The following is a 19,471-nucleotide window of genomic DNA, read 5'->3' as shown; positions in this document are numbered from 1 at the left end:
AGGACCAATACTGTATGATATGATTTATATGTGGCATCTAAAAAATGCATCAAATTAGTGAATATAACAAAAAAGCAGCAGACTCACAGAAATAAAGAACAAACTTGTGGTTAACCACAGGGAGAGGGAGGGGGAGGGGACAAGATAAGGGTAGAGTATTAAGAAGTACAAACTATTGTATATAAAATAAGATATATTGTACAGGGAATTCCCTGGCAGTCTCATGGTTAAGACTTCACCTTTCCCAGGGTTCCAGCCGTGGCTGGGGAGCTAAGATCCCATATGTTTTTGCTGTTCAATCGCTAAGCCATGTCCAACACTTTGATCCCAAGGACTGTAGCATAGCAAACTCCTCTGTCCTCCACTATCTTCCGGAGTTTGCTTAAACTCATGTCCATTGAGTTGGTGATGCCATCCAACCATCTTGTCCTCTGTCATCCCCTTCTCCTCCTGCCTTCAATCTTTCCCAGCATCAGGGGTCTTTTCTAAGGAGTCGATTTTTCCCATTAGGAGGCCAAAGTATTGGAGCTTCAGCTTCAGCATTAACCCTTCCAATGAATATCCAGGGTTGATTTCTTTTAGGATTGACTGGTTTGATCTCCTTGCTGTCCAAGGGACCCTCAAGAGTCTTCTCCAGCACCACAATTCGAAAGCATCAATTCTTCAGCACCGCTCAACCTTCTTTATGGACCAACTCTCACATCCCATATACTTTGCAGCCAAAAAACCAAAACACAAAACAACAGCAATATTGTAAAAAGTTCAATGAAGACTTTAAAAATGGTTCATATAAAAAAAATCTTTTAAAAGGAATATATTGTACAACATGGGGAATATAGCCAATATTTTGTAATAACCATAAGAGAAGTATAACCTAAAAATTGTGAATCATTGTATTGTACACCTGTAACTTATATAATATTGTATAGCAACTATACCAGAGAAGGCAATGGCACCCCACTCCAGTACTCTTGCCTGGAAAATCCCATGGACAGAGGAGCCTGGTGGGCTGCAATCCATGGGGTCGCTAAGAGTTGGGCACGACTAAGCAACTTCACTTTCACTTTTCACTTTCACGCATTGGAGAAGGAAATGGCAACCCACTCCAGTGTTCTTGCCTGGGGAATCCCAGGGACGGGGGAGCCTGGTGGGCTGCCATCTATGGGGTCGCACAGAATCAGACACGATTGAAGCGACTTAGCAGCAGCAGCAGCAGCAGCAACTATACTTCAATAAAAATTTTTAGAAGTAAAAAAAAAAAAACATCTTTAATTGGAAGATAATTGGGCTTCCCTTGTGGCTCAGCTGGTAAAGAATCCACCTGCAATGCAGGAGACCTGGGTTCGATCCGTGGGTTGGGAAGATCCCCTGGAGAAGGGAAAGGCTACCCACTCTAGTACTCTGGCCTGGAGAATTCCATGGACTGTATAGTCCATGGGGTCCCAAAGAGCTGGACACGACTGAGTGACTTTTTGCCTTACAATGTTGTGTTGGTTTCTGCTATACAACGTGAATCAGCCATAATTATAAATATATTAATATCCCAAGAAAAGTCAATTAAACAAGCACTGACTCCATCAAGTTCTAAGCACACCCGACATGGTTACTCTTAAGACACTCCTGAGAAGTTGCCAAAAGCTAAGTCAGCTCCAAGCTTCCATCAATAGTGAAAGGAGGGAAATAAGAGGGTGTCACCAAACAGAGGGGGGCAGAAAGGGAACTAGGGTGAGGACTGTCTGGTTAACAGATGTAGCCCTGGCTTCCTCGTCTGTACAGCACTCTCTCTGTCTCCCTACAAAATTCAGCAGGCTGAGGTTTTCACAGAGGCCCAAGCATCCAGCAATGATGTGAGAACCAGGTCCAGGCTAATTTACTCATGTCCACAAGAGGATAGAAGGCTACATTCTGCCAAAAACATAGCACTGATATTACCCAACATAGGAAAATACATTACTAATATTTTCTGGAATGAAGCATGACATAAATAAATGAAACAAACCAGACAACAACTTATTTTATGTGTATTTCTCTATAGTTTCCCCATCATCCCTTGATCTCCATCTAAAGATCCGGCCCCATTAAATTAACACCACCCTTTCCATTCACCCCATTGCCATCACCTCTGATTTTAGATATTTCCCATCATGAATAAATTTCATGCCAGATGCTCCTCCTCCACCCTCTATCCATCCCACTTGTCATCATCACCCACTTTCAGGTGTTCCCCATGATGAATAAAGCCTTCAGCTTGTCCATCACGGTCTGTAGCCCCTCCCGAGTTACCACCATCATTCGCGGAATTCAACATGCCCCCTCTCTGGCCAACTTTGCAACCTCCCAGCCCAGATTCCCTCAGAGCCAGTGAGAAAGTCTTCACCCCAAAACCTCAGTCAGCAACTCCCCCCAGAATCACTCCCCACACTGTCACCACTGGAAACCATTCCCTGAAATCACAGATTTCATCATCCCACCCTGACCACACCTTTCACAGAAAGAGAGCAGTCAGAAGCACAGACATGGATTTAAACACTTTAATAGCGTTTATTGACAGAAGCTGGGGTTCCTCAGCTGAGAAGTTGTACCTTGGGCTGAGGTTATGAAGGCTCCTGCCAAGCTCTGGGGACCCAGCTTCAGCCATTCCTTCTGGATCCAGGCATCTCATCAGAGTGAAGGGCACATTCATTAAGTGGTGATGAGGTTCTGTGTTGTCACCCCCCAGGCTCTCCACACCCTGTGGAGAGACCTGCATACCGCCATTGGCCTCAGCGCTGACCAGACCCAGCCAGAATGTAGTCAGTGAGATAATTGAGCATGGAAAAGAAGGAAATCTGTTTGGATGAACTCAGGGTGTGGACATATTAATCCTCTTGCAGAAGACAGTCTAAGAGGCACACGGGGAACTGTGGCAGGGAGGGTACAGGATGGGCTGGTGTCTGGTAAGAGCACTCCTCACTTTGTTCTTCAGACATGCTGTTTGCTGGCTTTGCTTCTGCAGATCAAGCTCTGCTTCATTTCCCTGCTGGACTGAGTCTCTTAAGACACATGCACTGAGCCCAACACATTTTATCCCTGTGCTCTAGTCCCCCATTGATCAGGGGGCTACATCTGTGACACCCTCAACTTTGGGATGTCACTGATTTCCACTGTGCCCTAATCAGGTCTCAGCCAAGCCACGTCCATGTCATAAACCTGGTCACCCCACTGCCCCCTGATATCGAGGGAAGTGTACTTGACTATAACATTGTACAGATGTGTGTTTCCCTGGCAAACTTTTCCCTCTCTTTAGGGTACCAGACCACATTATCTGATTCTAGCCTTGTACTGTCTTTGAGGTCTTTGACAATCTTTGGTTAGTTGGAAGTTACTCACAAACATATAAGAGATTCTGTGTAGTAGAGATTAAATTGTCCCCTTCTCATGATGTAATGAAATCAGTTTTGCTTCCATGTACACATTCATTTAAATATTCTTGATCAGTATTCCTGTATCCAATATTTGATTTCTCTTTGGAACAAGTTATAACACTTTTCAATTCCTTCACTGAGTAAAATAAAATCTTTTAACTCATGTTCAGTTCAGTTGCTCAGTCGCGTCTAACTCTTTGTGACCCCATGAACCGCAGCACGCCAGGCCTCCCTGTCCATCACCAACTCCCGGAGTCCACCCAAACCCATGTCCATTGAGTCGGTGATGCCATCCAACCATCTCGTCCTCTGTCGTCCCCTTCTCCTCCTGCCCTCAATCTTTCCCAGCATCAGGTCTTTTCAAATGAGTCAGCTCTTCGCATCAGGTGGCCAAAGTATTGGAGGTGAACTCATGTTCACCTCGTGTTTATTATGTGTCTTGATTTTTACAGTTTGAAAAATATCTTTGGATCATTTTGGAATTTACGATGAGATGCTTAATGAATTCATCAGAACCCAGTAAACATTATAAAGAGAGGGAAAGTGCACTCGGTGCTCAGTTTAAGTTCAGATGTTTCTCTTCCTGGCTGTCCTTGGTGAAGCCAAAGCACAAGAAATGTTTCTTCTCATTTTCTGTTTTCCCACATTTTAATTGTCATCTCTACAAAGTTTGTGTTTCTGCTTATTTCTGGTTCATGTACAGCTGATAACAGTTACTGCTATTTCAATTCCCAAAGTGAAAGTAGAAGAAAAGAACTCTCTGATTCCAGCAATTTCAATATTCAAGCAGGCAAACCTCCATAGGTTTCAAGGCCTGGGAATAATTCTTTGTGGCTTGAGGCTCCTCCTTCTGACTCCAGGACTTCACCCCCTGACCATAGCTCTGCCCTCTAGGCCCTGGGCTCTCCCCTCAGAATCATCTTGCCTTTATTTTGAATGGAACACGTGTTTGCAGCTGAGTAGCTTTATCAGCCTGTTTTCTGCTTGTCAAATTCTGGGAGCCCCACAGCCTCCTTTCATCTTCTATCTATCCTTTCAGTTAGAGATGGCATTGTTCATGCTGATTTAACATGCTCAAGAATCCTGTAGTCTCCCATGTGTATCTTGAGTAATCCATGCCCTTACACAGAAGGCTCATTCAGAGATTCTCTATTCCTTGTTTCTACTGAGATGACTAGGGTTATCTATGAGTCACAGCCCACTTTGCTTCATGGAGCCCTCTGTTTGTATATTCTGGTATTCTCATACCTTAGAGGTAACTAGCAAAAAATATCTAGCTACATCCTTGATATTTTTCTCTACAGGACACTTTCCTGACAGTGAATCCTTTCATTTTAATGTACTTTTGCAAACTGGACAGGCTGAGATTTTCTCATATCTTTAAGTCCTAAGTTCCTTTTTGCTTAACAGATCTTCCCTCAATTTGTCTTTTCTCTACCATTTTCACCACTAGTAGCAAGAAGAAACAAGGGCTTGCTTTCAACACTTATCTTGGAAATCTGCTCTATTTAACTGAAATTTATTTAAAATTTAGCTTACAATTTAATTTGCACAATTAAATTACAATTTAATTTCTAAGCTAAATTTTCAATTCAATGCTTTTAAGTTCTGTTCTCCACATAACTGCAGGAGACAATTCACCTAAAATTTATACCACTGTGTAACAAGAATCCTCTCAAGTTTCCAAAATCATGTTCCATATTTCCTTCCAAGTCTTCACCAGCAGAGGGTGTGGGAAAAAAGGAACCTTCCTACACTGTTCGTGGGAACATAAGTTGGTACAACTGCTGTAGAGAACAGTATGGAGATTCTGTAAAAACTAAAAATAGAGTTTCCATATGATCCAGCAATCCCACCCTTGGCCATATATTCAGAGAACACCATAATTCAAAAAGATACACGTACCCGTATGTTCACTGCAGCATTATTTACAACAGTCAAGACACGGAAGCAACCTAAGTGTCCATCAATAGGTGAATGGATAAAAAAGATGTGGTACACATATACAATGGAATGCTACTCAGCCATTAAAAAGAACAAAATAATGCCATTTGCAGCAACAAGGATGAATCTTGATAGATTGTTATACTGTGTGAATTAAGTCAGACAGAGAAAGACACATATCATATGCTATCGCTTACAATGTAGAACCCCCCAAAAGCCAAAACAAATGAACTTATATACAAAACAGAAATAGATGAACAACCATTTCATAACAAGCCTATGGTTACCAAAGGGGAAGAAGGGGAATGGATAAATTAGGAGTTTGGGGATTAACAGATACACACTAGTATCTATAAAATAGATAATCAACAAAGACCTACTGGATAGCACAGGGAACTATACTGAATATTTTGCAATATCCTATAAGGGATAAGAATCTGAAAAGATTACATATGAACCATTTTGCTATACACCTAAAATTAACACAATATTGTAAATCAACCACAAAAAATTAAATTTTTTAAGAAAAATGTCTTCACCAGCAACATCTGTAACATTCATATGGTATTCTCTATGACAATATTGGCTTTCTCTACTGTGTTCCTCACTTCCATTTGAGCCCTCACCAGCAGCACTTTCAACATTCATATTTCTATTAACTGTTCAAGGTAATCTAGCATTTGCCTGTCATCCTCCTCCAAATTACTCCAATCTATAGCCATTATCCAATTCCAAAGCAACTTCTTCTTTTAGGTATTTGTTACAGCTGCACCCTACTTCCTGGTACCAAAATCTTTATTAGATTCCTATGGTTGCTAAAACAGATTTGGTATCTTACACCAACACATATTTAGTCTTGTACAACTCTGGAGGTAAAAAGTTCAGAACAGTTTCACTGGGCTGAAAACAACTTGCCAACAGGGCCATCCTCTGGAGGATCCACAGCAGAATCTGTTTCATGGCCTTTTCCAGACCCCAGGGCTCTCTATACATTCCTTCTATTTCTTGTCCCCTGTCTTCAACTTCACAGCCAACAAGGTAGCATCTTGCTTAAGGGGTCAAATTTCCTCCTTCTGTATCAAATCTCTCTCTGCCTCCTTCTAATAATGACATGTATGTTTACACCTGGACTCGATCAGATAATACACAATGATCTTCCACCTCAAGATCATTGACTTAATCTTATATGTGAATTCTCTCTTGCCATATAAGGAAACATTTGCAGATTTAAGGGATTTGGAACTGGTTATTTTTGGTGGCCTTACTCAGCCTATTAGGGCTTCCCTGATGGCTCAGTGGTAGATAATCTGCCTGCAATGCAGGAGATGTGAATTCAATCACTGGGTCACGAAGATACCATGGAGTAGGAAATGGCAACCAACTCCAGTATTCTGACATGGGAAATCCCGTGGAGTGGGGCCTGGGGGCTACAGTCCACGGGGTTGCAAAAGAGTCAGACACAAAGTGACTCAACAACAAAACTGTTTAGCCTATCACACCCAGCATTCCCAGGAAACTCTAGCTGGGAAGTGAAGAATTCAGACAGGGAAGTGAAGAAAGCAAACGAAGTGTTCATTATTAATCAGCTTAATATCACTGAAAAACTTCTAAGGTAGAAAACACACTTTCCAGGGGAAGATAATGCCTCAGCATCCTGGCTGCTGCTGCTGCTGCTGCTAAGTCACTTCAGTCGTGTCCGACTCTGTGCGACCCCATAGACGGCAGCCCACCAGGCTCCCCCGATCCTGGGATTCTCCAGGCAAGAACACTGGAGTGGGTTGCCATTTCCTTCTCCAATGCATGAAAGTGAAAAGTGAAAGTGAAGTCGCTCAGTCATGTCTGACTCTTAGCAACCCCATGGACTGCAGCCTACCAGGCTCCTCCATCCATGGGATTTTCCAGGCAAGAGTACTGGAGTAGGGTGCCATTGACTACCATGCAGTTAGGCAGGGTGGGTTCTGAAAATCTAATAAAAGCCCTCACACAAAGAAACGCCTGTTCTAGGACCTCCCAAGTGATCCAGTGGTTAAGATTCCATGCTTCCAACGCAGGGGGTGAATCTCTGCTCAGGGAACTAAGATCCAACATGCCACACAGCATGGCCAAAATAAATAAATACAACTTTTCAAATTGGAAAAAAAAGAAATACAGGTTCTGACATTTGAAAGTTAGGCAAATATGCCTCTAAATTGTACAGGCTGTTGGGGGTTGGCCAGGATACTGACATCATCTTCTATGCCTAGAATTGAGGCAGAAATGTGGTAAGACAAATGAACATTCCAGAAAGATGGCAAAGGCAAATTTCTAAACTGATAAAGTACTTGGAGTGTTTTAAATAAAAGCTAGTAAGTGTAAGAAGAAGGGAGGTTGAGATGACCTTGTATCTACCCATAAGCAATAAAGAATCTGGATTTTAACAGAATTCTTGGCACTTAGATCCATCTCTCAAATCTAGATAAACATGCACACAGTTTCCATATATATTTTCTAATTAGCTAATGGGGCTTCCCTGGTAGCTTGGACGGTAAAGAGACCGCCTGCAATGCAGGAGACCCGAGTTCAATCCCTGGTTCGGGATGATCCCCTGTAGAAGGGAATGACAACCCGCTTTAGTATTCTTGCGTGGGAAATCCCATGGACAGAGGAGCCTGGCGGGCTACAGTCCATGGGGTTGCAAGGATCAGATATGACTTAGTGACTAAACCACTACCATCACCACCCAAATTTTAAAAAGTTTTAAGAAAACAAGGAAGTGTAGGATGAATGGTTCTAATACTGTGCAGTGGATTATTTGCAGAAGTGGCTACAATTGTCCCATTCTCATTTTTTTAAATGTGACTCAGCAGCTCCTCTAATCAAGATGTGGTGCCTATATCCCCACTCTTAAATCTAGACTGGCCTTACCACCTAAAATGTGGAAGTGATGGTGGGCTAGTAATGGGTCTGGTCCTAAACAGACTCCACGTAATTTTACTCTTACTTGAAACACCTACTTCTTATCATGCCAATAAGCATAAGATAACCTGCTGGAGGGTGACAGACCATGTGAAGCTGAGCCTAATCAGCCCAGTTGTCCCTTTGAAGGCCTTAGATATGTGAGCCCAGTCATGATCAGCCAAGTCAAATCATCCCCTTTTCACAGTGTTACTTATACATAGTAAATCTATAGATTCTAAAAAATCAATAATTCATTAACATAATATTTACCTTATATAATTTTATATATTTATAACTTTAAACAAGGAGAGGAAAACAAACATGTATTTATACATTGTGTTATATTGACTTGCTTATCTGTCATTTATGGTTCTCTTCATTTGTCCATATGGATTCCAGTTACCATCTGGAGTCATTTACTTAACTCAGTACATCTGTGCTTCCACTCCATTCCCTTTGTGCTATTATTGGAATATATATACACACACATATATAGATTGCATTTTCATATCTTACATGCCCATTACACTACACAATTCTTAAATCAGTTAAGAGAAGAAAAGAAATATGCATCTATACTGTCTTTTAAAGTTATCAGTACTTTCTTTTTTTTTTTTTTAATTGATTTGAATTACTGCCTGGAGATGCTTGCTTGCTTACTTGCCTTCAGCCTGAATAACTTCCTTTCATTTTCCTTCATCCTTTTTCTTTCTACTCCTCGAACTAGGAAATCTCAAATATCCTATCTTCATCATCACTTCAGCATTCTTTCTTCTACCAGTTCAAACCTACCGGCCTTCAGTGAAATTTCTTCATTTGTTGTAATTTTCAGTTCCAGAATTTCCATTTGGTTCCTCTTTATGATTTCTATTTCTTTACTGGTGTGCTCTATTTGATGTAGCATTGTCATCATATCCTCCCTTATTTCTCTAATCATGGTTTCCATTAGTCCTTTGAACATATTTATAATGGTAACTTGAAGGTCTTTATCTACTAAATCCCACACCTGGCTGCTCTCACAAGTTTTTGTTGTCTGCTTTTGTTCTAGTCTCTTTCCCCAGTGGCTCAGACGGTAAAATGTCTGCCTGAAATGTGGGAGATTCAAATTCAATCCCTGGGTCAGGAAAATCCCCTGGAGAAGAAAATAGCAACCCACTCCAGTATTTTTGCCTGGAAAATCCCACAGACTGAGGAGCCTGGCAGACTACAGTCCGTGGGGTTGCAAAGATTCGGAGACCCTTGAGAGACTGACACTTTCACTTTTATTCTGCTGTGTGGGTCATAATACTGTCTGGTGTCTTTGCAGGTCTCACGATTTTTTGTTGAAAACTGGAAATTTTAGATAACACATTGCAGGAACTCTGCATACTGGTCCCACAAAATGCTTATTATTATTTCTCTGTTTAATTGTTTAGTAATTGGCTGGATTATTTTACTGAAGACTATAGCTTCCTGTCACATGAGGAAGCCTTGATGTTCTTCATGGGGTACGGACTTGGGTATGAGCCCAGACACCCCAGAACAACGGAACAACATTGGTTTCCGCAGAACTCTCTTTATCTCTTTTCTGACCAAACCCAACCTTTAAACTAGTTGATTGCCCTGTTAGTTTTAAGAATTCCCTGAGGGCATGTATTGTACCATATACTTGGTATAATCCAATCCAGGCTCTCTTGAAAGGTCAGTTGCTTAGGTCACTGTCTTTAAGTTTGTTCTGTCCTCAGGAAGGCTCCTCCCAGGTGTCACTTTCTCAGTTTCTCTCCAGAAAACTAGCCAGCCTATAGTTTTGTCTGGATCTCTCAATTAATCTCCCAATCTCTTTCCAATTGCCTTTCAACACAACTTCCACTGTTTTTGAGAGTGCCCTTAGGTTTGAACTTCTCCATACTCTGCTGCAAATGAAATCAGTTATTTTGGTAAGAGATTCAGTTTTAGGGCCTGCATCACCTCTGATAATGCAGAGCCTTGGCTCTGGAGCTGAGAGTGGGGACAATGGAGCTCTTTTCTTTAGTGATACCCTATTTTAGGAGCTGAATACCTGAGGGTGAGGTAGCCTCAGGTCTTCTCAGTTTGCCTCTCCAAGTGTGCATCACCCATGAATTATAACCCATGTAAGGGTGATCAGGTCCCAGCATACTCAGGGATGATGCACCCAAGGTAGAACCTCTATCCCATGAGCAGGAATTGGGAGGAAGAAGCGAGTCCCCATCTCTGAGCCACACTTGCCCAGAACATAGTCTTAGTAACAAATAACAGGAGGCAGAATGAGAAACACTGATGCCCAGCCCCTCTCCTAAAGACAGCCCTTGGACTAGGAGCTGGAGGGAAGAGCCCTGTGTCCGTGGCTGCACCAGTCCTGAGTGGAGTTTCCATTTTGCTGAATGGGAGGGAGGAAGGATGGAGTGGGTACCAGTTTAAATCCCTTTAAGACTTGCTGCTGTCTCCTTGTTTTAATAGATTTCCTTGAAGAAATACTTCTTCATTTGCTGTATGCCCTTAAGACCATTTCCAGAAATCTTAAATGGTTGTTTCAAAAATAATTTTCATCAGTTTTCTGGGGAGTTGGTCCACAGAGCATGTCTCACTTCCCTGCTGGGAGTGGAACTTGGGTTGTGATTTTATTTATTTATTTGAATGTGTCGGGTCTTAGTTGCAGCACCCAGGATCTTCCTTGTGGCACATGGCCTCTTCATTGTCACATGCAGGCTTCTCTCCAGTTTTGGCACGTGAGCTCCAGACCTTGCAGCACATGGGCTCTCTAGTTGTGGCATGTAGGCTTAGTTGCCTGATGGTATGTGGGATCTTAGCTCCCCCATCACTGCGTCCCTTGCATTGGCAGAAAGATTCTTAACCACTGGACCACCAGCAAGTCCCTGGTTGCGGATTCTAAGTTACTAAGGTTTGGTAGCGACTATCTAGCATTATTGCAGCAATACATAACTGATGCACACCACTTACTCATGGAACCGCTCATGGAACTGCAGGCTCTCAAGACTTCATGGGGAATCCAGAGTGTTCTCTCTTTTGACACTGAAGCCACTCTAGGAATTTAGTGCATTAAATCACTTCTGTGGTAAATAATCCAATGGACTGAAAAATACTTCATGCAGTTTCCAAAAGTGCTTCTCAGAAATGAGTTGTACTGGAAGAATCTGACTAATTTGACTTGCAGAGAGGCTTAAATAAAGTTTAATGCTTTAGGCAATGAGAAGGGGTCAATTATTCACTGCATTACAGAAAAATATCTACTCTCAAAATTCACAGTGATCAGCAAAATTTTAAGACTGAAGATTTGCTTTTAATTAAGAGGAGTCATCACTGCATTTAAAAACAGTGCTTCTTGAAAATAAAAAAAAAAATAGCTCTTCTTGAAAACTGAACGTGCAGAGTGAGATCCTCCTTCTCCAGACATTTAATCAGGTCTGACATAGAAAGTGACAGAAAGACATCTAAGAACTTCTTTGCTTTAATTCCAGAGTCAGAAATACTGACTATCTGGTATACTTCACCCACAATATGAAAAAAATGCCCAAATCACCAAACTGGAAAAATCCTATCCATCAGTAGAATCACAGGAATTTAATCACATCTATCCATCAATAGAATCCTCTAATAAAGATAACTAAAGAAACCAACAGCATTTTCAGCAGAGTCAAATATTTATTTGACTGTGCCAGGTCTTAGTGGTGACATGGAGGATCTAGTTCCCTGACCAGGGATCAAACCTGGGCCCCCTGGATTGACAGCTGGGAGTCTTAGCCATTGGACCACCAGGAAGTCCCAGAATCCCTCTTCTTGACCTACAAGAGCACACATCACTGGTACTCATAGTCCAGCAACTGACTTCTCTGCCACAATACACCCACATTTTTTAAAAAGCAAAATTTGCACGGTGAATGTTAGCAAAACTTTTTGTAATCATTTCATCATATAAGTAAATCAATCCATCATGCTGTATTCCTTAAACTTATACAGTGATGTATGTCAATGACTACTCAGTGAACCTGGGTGGGGGTGGGAATATTTGCAGCTAAACTTTGAGTCCTTGGGAATTCTAAGCTTAATTTTTGATCTATAATTTATAACAACAGAAAAACATATCATCATGTGAAAATTTTCAAATATGAGGGAAATATCTATTTGGGCAATCACACTTGGTAATCTCTGGAGTCTGAGTCAAAAAGGAAGCCAGCAAGCCCAATGCTCAGAAACTAACACTGAGCTGGTGGTAACAGACTTCTGTGGCAGGCTAGTCCACAATCCCCAAACATCATTTCAGGAAGTAGATTTAAAAATCTCCAATGTGGTCTTTCCTAAAGGCAAGAGACATAATACAATATGTTTCCTATCCATATATTTCACTGCAAAAATTTTACTTAAACATTGTGCTGATATTTTAAAAATTTGAGTTATAAACCGCAATGAAACATATGACTTCAATCTTAAAATGTGTATCCTTCTTATTCTCGTATACTTCCTCCACTCTCAGCCCACTTTCTTTCCCTTTATGGTAAGCAAATGTTTGCAAAATCTTCAAATGCCCAGATAAAACATTACTTCCTCTTTGAAGCTTATCACTCTTTTAGACTAAGTTTCTCTCCCATTTGATCTCCAGTGGCCCTCTCTACAAAAAAAAAAAAAAAAATTTAAAATACACTAGTATGATGTTAGTTATCATTTCCATAGATAGGAACTATGGGGCATTTATCTTTTCCTGTTTATACTTGTCTATATTCCATAATTGTTTACATGAAACATGTTTTATAATAAGAAACAATAAATGTTCCTTAGAAAAAGAAAAGGAAGTCATGTTCAACTGGGCTTCCCAGAGAAACTTTAGCTTTTAGCATTATGGTATTTGACCAGTGACACTCAAGATGACTCAGAAAAGGGCAGAGTCCAGAAGACCTGTGGTGCATTTCTCAAAGGATGTGGTGACTCTAGGCCATGACATTTCAAAACACATAAAACAAGTAACTCCTGGTCTCCTCCTCACCACCTGTCCCTTCTCCCATAGAGCCTATTTTCATTAATTGTTTCTCTAGTTGTACAACCAGCTCTCAAAGTCATCCTGGAGCACCCTCTCTCACTCACTACCAGGTTTATTGGGTACCAATCTCAACTCTTCCTCGGAAACATTCCTCAAAGCATCCTTATTTTTGTGGTCACAGTCAGGTCTTCATTTCTTTTTTACCCAGCAACTTGCCACAGGCTCCTGAGGGTTCTTCTGGCCTAGCCTCCTCATCCTTTTCCAAGTTATCTTCTCACTGTTCCTGGTGATTTTCCTTCCCATATCTGATCATCCTCGTGTAATGTCACCATTTTCTTTCTTTTAAGTATTAATTTATTTGGCTGCACTGGGTCTTAGTTGCGGCATGTGGGATCTTCAGTCTTCACTGTGGCATGCACGATCTTGAGTGGCAGCATGTGAACTCTTAGTTGTGGCACACATCCTTAGTTATATCATGTGGGGGTCTACTTCCCTGCCTAGGGATTGATCCCGGGCCCCCTGCATTGGGAGCACAGACTCTTAGCCACTGGACCATCAGGGAAGTCCCATGTCTCCATTTTTGATGGTTGACTACTAACGGTTTTCAAGCCTCACCCCACGCTCTTCTCCTTCTGTTCCACAAGTGGGCCAGCTTACGAAGAAAGCCTGCATGCTCCTTCCTGGGGTGCCAGTGGGAGATTTCAATCATACAAGCCCTTTCCCAAGCCTGGGAATTTTTACCCTCATCCCACTCCTTAACCACCATAAAACCCTGAGCCAGTCTTCTCTCCCTGCTTGCTCGCTCTCTCAATGTATTTTAGGACTACTTGGGAACCTGTTCTGCCCAGAAAGCCTCACTATGTGAGAGATTCATCTTTTCATACCCTCTCAGGGGTGTGTGTGTGTGTGCGTGTGTGTGGCGAGAGAGAGTGAGCAAGATCACATTATATTTGGGCTGGGAGTCCATCCTGTATCTTAAAGGTGACCACAGCAGTGCTGCCCTATTGTTCAGCCCCGGCTGCCCCACGAAGTACAGAACAAAGCTCTTAGTGCATCCCTTAGGACTCTCCACCATCCAGAACATTCCATGGCCAACCATGATCTCTGTGTATCTGCTTTTCCCTTTGTCTGGCATGTCCTTCCTACTTCCATTTCCCCCTTCCTTTTCCAACTCCCAAACTACATCTTCCTCCCCAATGGCTACAAAATGTTTTCCCCAGCCCCTAAGATCAATTAAAAATATGATGTCCTCTTAAAGTCTCCACTAACTTCTCTAAATGGAGATTTCTTCTTCCCTTCAAAGCATTTGAAGGCACATCAGTCACTGTTCCTCCCTACGTACAAGTCCTTCCCCCGTGCAAGGCTCTGAACTTTTTCATGGCAGAAACCTCTTTTCTTTACCCATGTGAGTATGTGCTCAGTCACTTCAGTCATGCCTGACTTTTGCAACCCCATGGACTGAAGCCCACCAGGCTCCTCTGTCCATGGGAGTACCCAGGAAAAAATACTGGAGTGGGTTGCCATTCCCTCCTCCAGAGGATCTTCCCCACCCAGGGATCAAACCTGCATCTCTTGGGTCTCTTGCATTAGCAGGAGGATTCTTTACCACTAGGTTCCACCTGTGAAGCCCTTTCTTCACCTAATATGCTTTATCTCTACTCTTATGAATATAATCACTGTTGAATAATATTATGTGAAAAAATTTTAAATTAGCAATACAACCCCACCCCACCATATTGAGGAAGTAGTGACTTTTTCAAAATAAAATGGAAATCTTATTAAGAATGAAAGAATGTTATAAAAATATTTCAAGCTCTTCAAAATAAAGCAAGAACTAGAATTTTTCTATATTTGTCTGTTATACGCAATGACTGTTAAAAAATTGTTGCATGGCTAACAAAAAAACTGTAATAGTCGAAACCTAGCCATTAAAGATTTTTATTTTGGGGGAATAGCAAGGTAAGATGAGTTATTTATCATTCCCGGATCATAAACATTTCATCACTACTGAGTTAGATGTCTTGAGGCCTAAATGTTGCTACTCTGTTAAATTTAATAGCCATGGAAGAAGCAGTGTGACCGCTACGGCTCAATAATCATGAGATAATTAGTTAACAAAATGAAAATGACTCTGTGTCTCAGTCTCTCCTCCCATAAAAACAAAATTTGCAAACTAATGGGTTCAGTGTTTTCTTCCATTTTGTTTATGGAAGAGTGAAGAAAATATTCTCACCATATGATGGCAAATACTGCCATCTTTTCTTGAAACCACTTTAAGTCCATAGTTGCTAACTTCCACTAAGAATATGATCAGCTTTTCATGACAAGAGGATCTTGTATACCGGATCACACTTCAGTCACTCAGCAAATATTAATTGAGCATCTACTATGTAAGCTGTATCACAGAACTCAATCCACTGTGCTCTGCTTATGTCCTTACAGGTTCCTGTTCCTCTGCAAGTCTCTGAGCTTTTGAGTGCACAGATCGTCCTATTTTCACATAATACCCACTACACATGCTGACTTTGGCTTCCCAGGTGGCTCAGTGGTAAAGAACCTGCCTGCCAATGCAGGAGACACAAGAGATTCAGGTTCCATCCCTGAGTCGGGAAGATCCCCCGGAGGAGGAAATGGCAACCCACTCTAGTATTCTTGCCTGAGAAATCCATGGACAGAGGAACCTGACGGGTTGTAGTCCATGGGGTCACAAAGAGTCAGACACGACTCAGCACACACTATGTACTAGCTTGGGATATGGATCCAGGGCTGAAGGAAACCTGGCCTCATTACCTTATGGAACTTACTGACAACTAAAGACTGCAAATCCTGAAAGCAATGGAATGATACAGATGTAAATTCTATAGTGAGGCTTGCAAATCAAATGCCTAAATACCTAAAGTGAAAACCAAGCTTGAGAGTACTTCATCTGAAAAGATGTGAGCTACTACTCTTGTAGTCTAAAAGCTCAGTGAGATGTGCTCATAGATTTATGCAGCTGCCAAGGAAAATAATAAAAGTCAAACATCTGACTGCTTTCATAGCCTCTATACGTGACCCACTGTTATGGCCATGGGAGGACTGACACGGTGATAAATCCATGGACTCCAACCTTCACCAAGGTCTCAAGCCTACATGGGAATCACGGCAATCAATCACATGTTCCCTGGTTAGTTCCTTTGCCCATTCCTACCGGTATCATGTTTTAACTTTCATCCCTCTCTTCTAACCCTGTTTTCCCTCATTTCTTATCTCATCATAGAAGATGCTGTCAGTGCCTTCAAATCCTCAACTCCCACTATTCTCAGTATGTCCCAGCTTCACCCTACTGCAGCTCTCAGTTCAGTTCAGTTCAGTTGCTCAGTCGTGTCCGCCTCTTTGCGACCCCATGAATCGCAGCACGCCAGGCTTCCCTGTCCATCACCAACTCCCGGAGTTCACTCAGACTCAATGATCACTCAGAGTTCACTCAGACTCAGTGATGCCATCCAGCCATCTCATCCTCTGTCGTCCCCTTCTCCTCCTGCCCCCAATCCCTCCCAGCATCAGAGTCTTTTCCAATGAGTCAACTCTTCGCATGAGGTGGCCAAAGTACTGGCGTTTCAGCTTTAGCATCATTCCTTCCAAAGAAATCCCAGGGCTGATCTCCTTCAGAATGGACTGGTTGGATCTCCTTGCAGTCCAAGGGACTCTCAAGAGTCTTCTCCAACACCACAGTTCAAAAGCATCAATTCTTCGGCGCTCAGCTTTCTTCACAGTCCAACGCTCACATCCATACATGACCACTGGAAAAACCATAGCCTTGACTCGATGGACCTTTGTTGGCAAAGTAATGTCTCTGCTTTTTAATATGCTATCTAGGTTGGTCATAACTTTCCTTCCAAGGAGTAAGCGTCTTTTAATTTCATGGCTGCAGTCACCATCTGCAGTGATTTTGGAGCCCCCAAAAATAAAGTCTGACACTGTTTCCCCATCTATTTCCCATGAAGTGATGGGACCAGATGCCATGATCTTCGTTTTCTGAATGTTGAGCTTTAAGCCAACGTTTTCACTCTCCTCTTTCACTTTCATCAAGAGGCTTTTGAGTTCCTCTTCACTTTCTGCCATAAGGGTGGTGTCATCTGCATATCTGAGGTTATTGATATTTCTCCCGGCAATCTTGATTCCAGCTTGTGCTTCTTCCAGCCCAGCATTTCTCATGATGTTCTCTGCATATAAGTTAAATAAGCAGGGTGACAATATACAGCCTTGACGTACTCCTTTTCCTATTTGGAACCAGTCTGTTGTTCCATGTCCAGTTCTAGCTGTTGCTTCCTGACCTGCATACAAATTTCTCAAGAGGCAGGTCAGGTGGTCTGGTATTCCCATCTCTTTCAGAATTTTCCACAGTTTCTTGTGATCCACATAGTCCAAGGCTTTGGCATAGTCAATAAAGCAGAAATAGATGTTTTTCTGGAACTCTCTTGCTTTTTCAATGATCCAGTGGATACTGGCAATTTGGTCTCTGGTTCCTCTGCCTTTTCTAAAACCAGCTTGAACAACTGGAAGTTCATGGTTCATGTATTGCTGAAGCCTGGCTTGGAGAATTTTGAGCATTACTTTACTAGCATGTGAGATGAGTGCAACTGTGTGGTAGTTTGAGCATTCTTTGGCATTGCCTTTCTTTGGATTGCTCTCAGGAGATGACAAATAGATGGCAGATGGAGGACAAAGGTTTCAGTTCTCTTGCCTCTAAAATGGGATAATCACGATCTATGTTCTGCACTGTTCCATAGCATTTCCCAGAAGGACTGAATCCCAGTTGTCCATGGGAGAAACCTATTCCATAACACACACTTTATCACCTGACTTCTCATCTCCCTCTTGACTTCCTAACTAAAACTAATGGTGATTCTTGGAATGAACTTCTAAATAAACTACTTGCACACAAACTCTGACTCAGAGCCCACCTCTGATGGTACAAAAGTGAAAGTTTTGCTCAGTCATGTCTGACTCTCTGTGACCCTGTGGACTGTAGCCCACCAGGTTCCTCTGTCCATGGGATTCTCTAGGCAAAAATACTGGAGTGGGTTGCCATTCCCTTCTCAAGAAGGTACAAAAGCACTTCCTTTTAGCAAGAGTACTCACTCCTACTCCCCAGAGAGAATATAGAGACACCACCCAAGTCCCAGGCAGGGGTGGTCTTCGACGCCAAAGCTCCAGTTATAAACTTAAACTATCAACTCGGTGCTCTGTGACAACCAAGAGGGGTGGGATGGAGTGGGAAGTGGGAGGGAGGTTCAAGAGGGAGAGGGACATATGTACATTGCTGTTTAGTTGCTCAATTGTGTCCAACTCTTCTGTGACCCCATGGACTATGGCCTGCCAGGCTCCTCTGTGCATGGGATTTTCCAGGCAAGAATACTGGAGTTGGTTGCCATTTCCTTCTCCAGGGGATAGTCCCAAGTCAGGGATCAAATCTGCATCTCCTGTAATGGCAGGAGGATTCTTTACCATTGAGCCACCAGGGAAGACCAGACATATGTATACTTATAGGTGATTCACTTTGTTGTATAGCAGAAACCAACACAACATTGTAAAGCAATTATCCTCCAATGAAAAACAAGTTAAAAAAAAGAAACTTAACCTAATCCACACTCATACTTCCTTCCCACCTTTCAACTGCAATGGAAGAGTTGTCAATTTTTCCCTCAAGATTAATCCCCTGATTTGTTATCTACATTTGTTAGTCTTCAAGCTTTTAAAAAATCATTTTACTTTTAATTAATTTCAGATTTACAGATTATTTTTTAAAAATACAAAGTTCCCATATACCTTTCAACGAGGTCTCCTCAATGTTAACATTTTACCATGCCTGCTTCATTATACTGTTGTTTTGTTTTGTTTTCCATAGTGGTTGTCAAACTGTGATGAAGGACCATTTAAAAAAAACATCCAGTCTTCTGAGGATCATTTTTTGTCTTATCTTTGTGTAAAACATAATAAAAGTGAATCACCGCAAAAGCAAAAATGACCAAAGAAGAATATACAGAGTACAAGCTCCTAGTTTTAACATACCGGAGTGGGTAGCCTATCCCTTCTCCAGCGGATCTTCCCAACCCAGGAATTGAACGGGGGTGTCCTGCATTGCAGGCGGATTCTTTACCAACTGAACTATCAGGGAAGCCCTTATATTTATATTCAATAGGTATCAAATGAC

The 19,471-nt window shown here is 41.9% G+C and overlaps 1 protein-coding gene and 1 pseudogene across 13 annotated transcripts in view; both read right to left on the bottom strand.

The window, feature by feature from the left end:
• SYTL5 (synaptotagmin like 5) overlaps nt 1–19,471 on the bottom strand; it is a 291,370-nt gene that overhangs the window by 192,004 nt on the left and 79,895 nt on the right. The window lies entirely within an intron of this gene.
• On the bottom strand, nt 2,486–2,969 carry LOC147340150 (huntingtin-interacting protein M-like; annotated as a pseudogene).

Source organism: Bos grunniens, chromosome X (assembly GCF_055505025.1).
Source record: "Bos grunniens cultivar Pamir isolate PY7600 chromosome X, Bosgru_T2T1.0, whole genome shotgun sequence".
Classification (NCBI taxonomy): Eukaryota; Metazoa; Chordata; class Mammalia; order Artiodactyla; family Bovidae; genus Bos; species Bos grunniens.
This window is presented reverse-complemented; position numbering and strand designations above follow the sequence as displayed.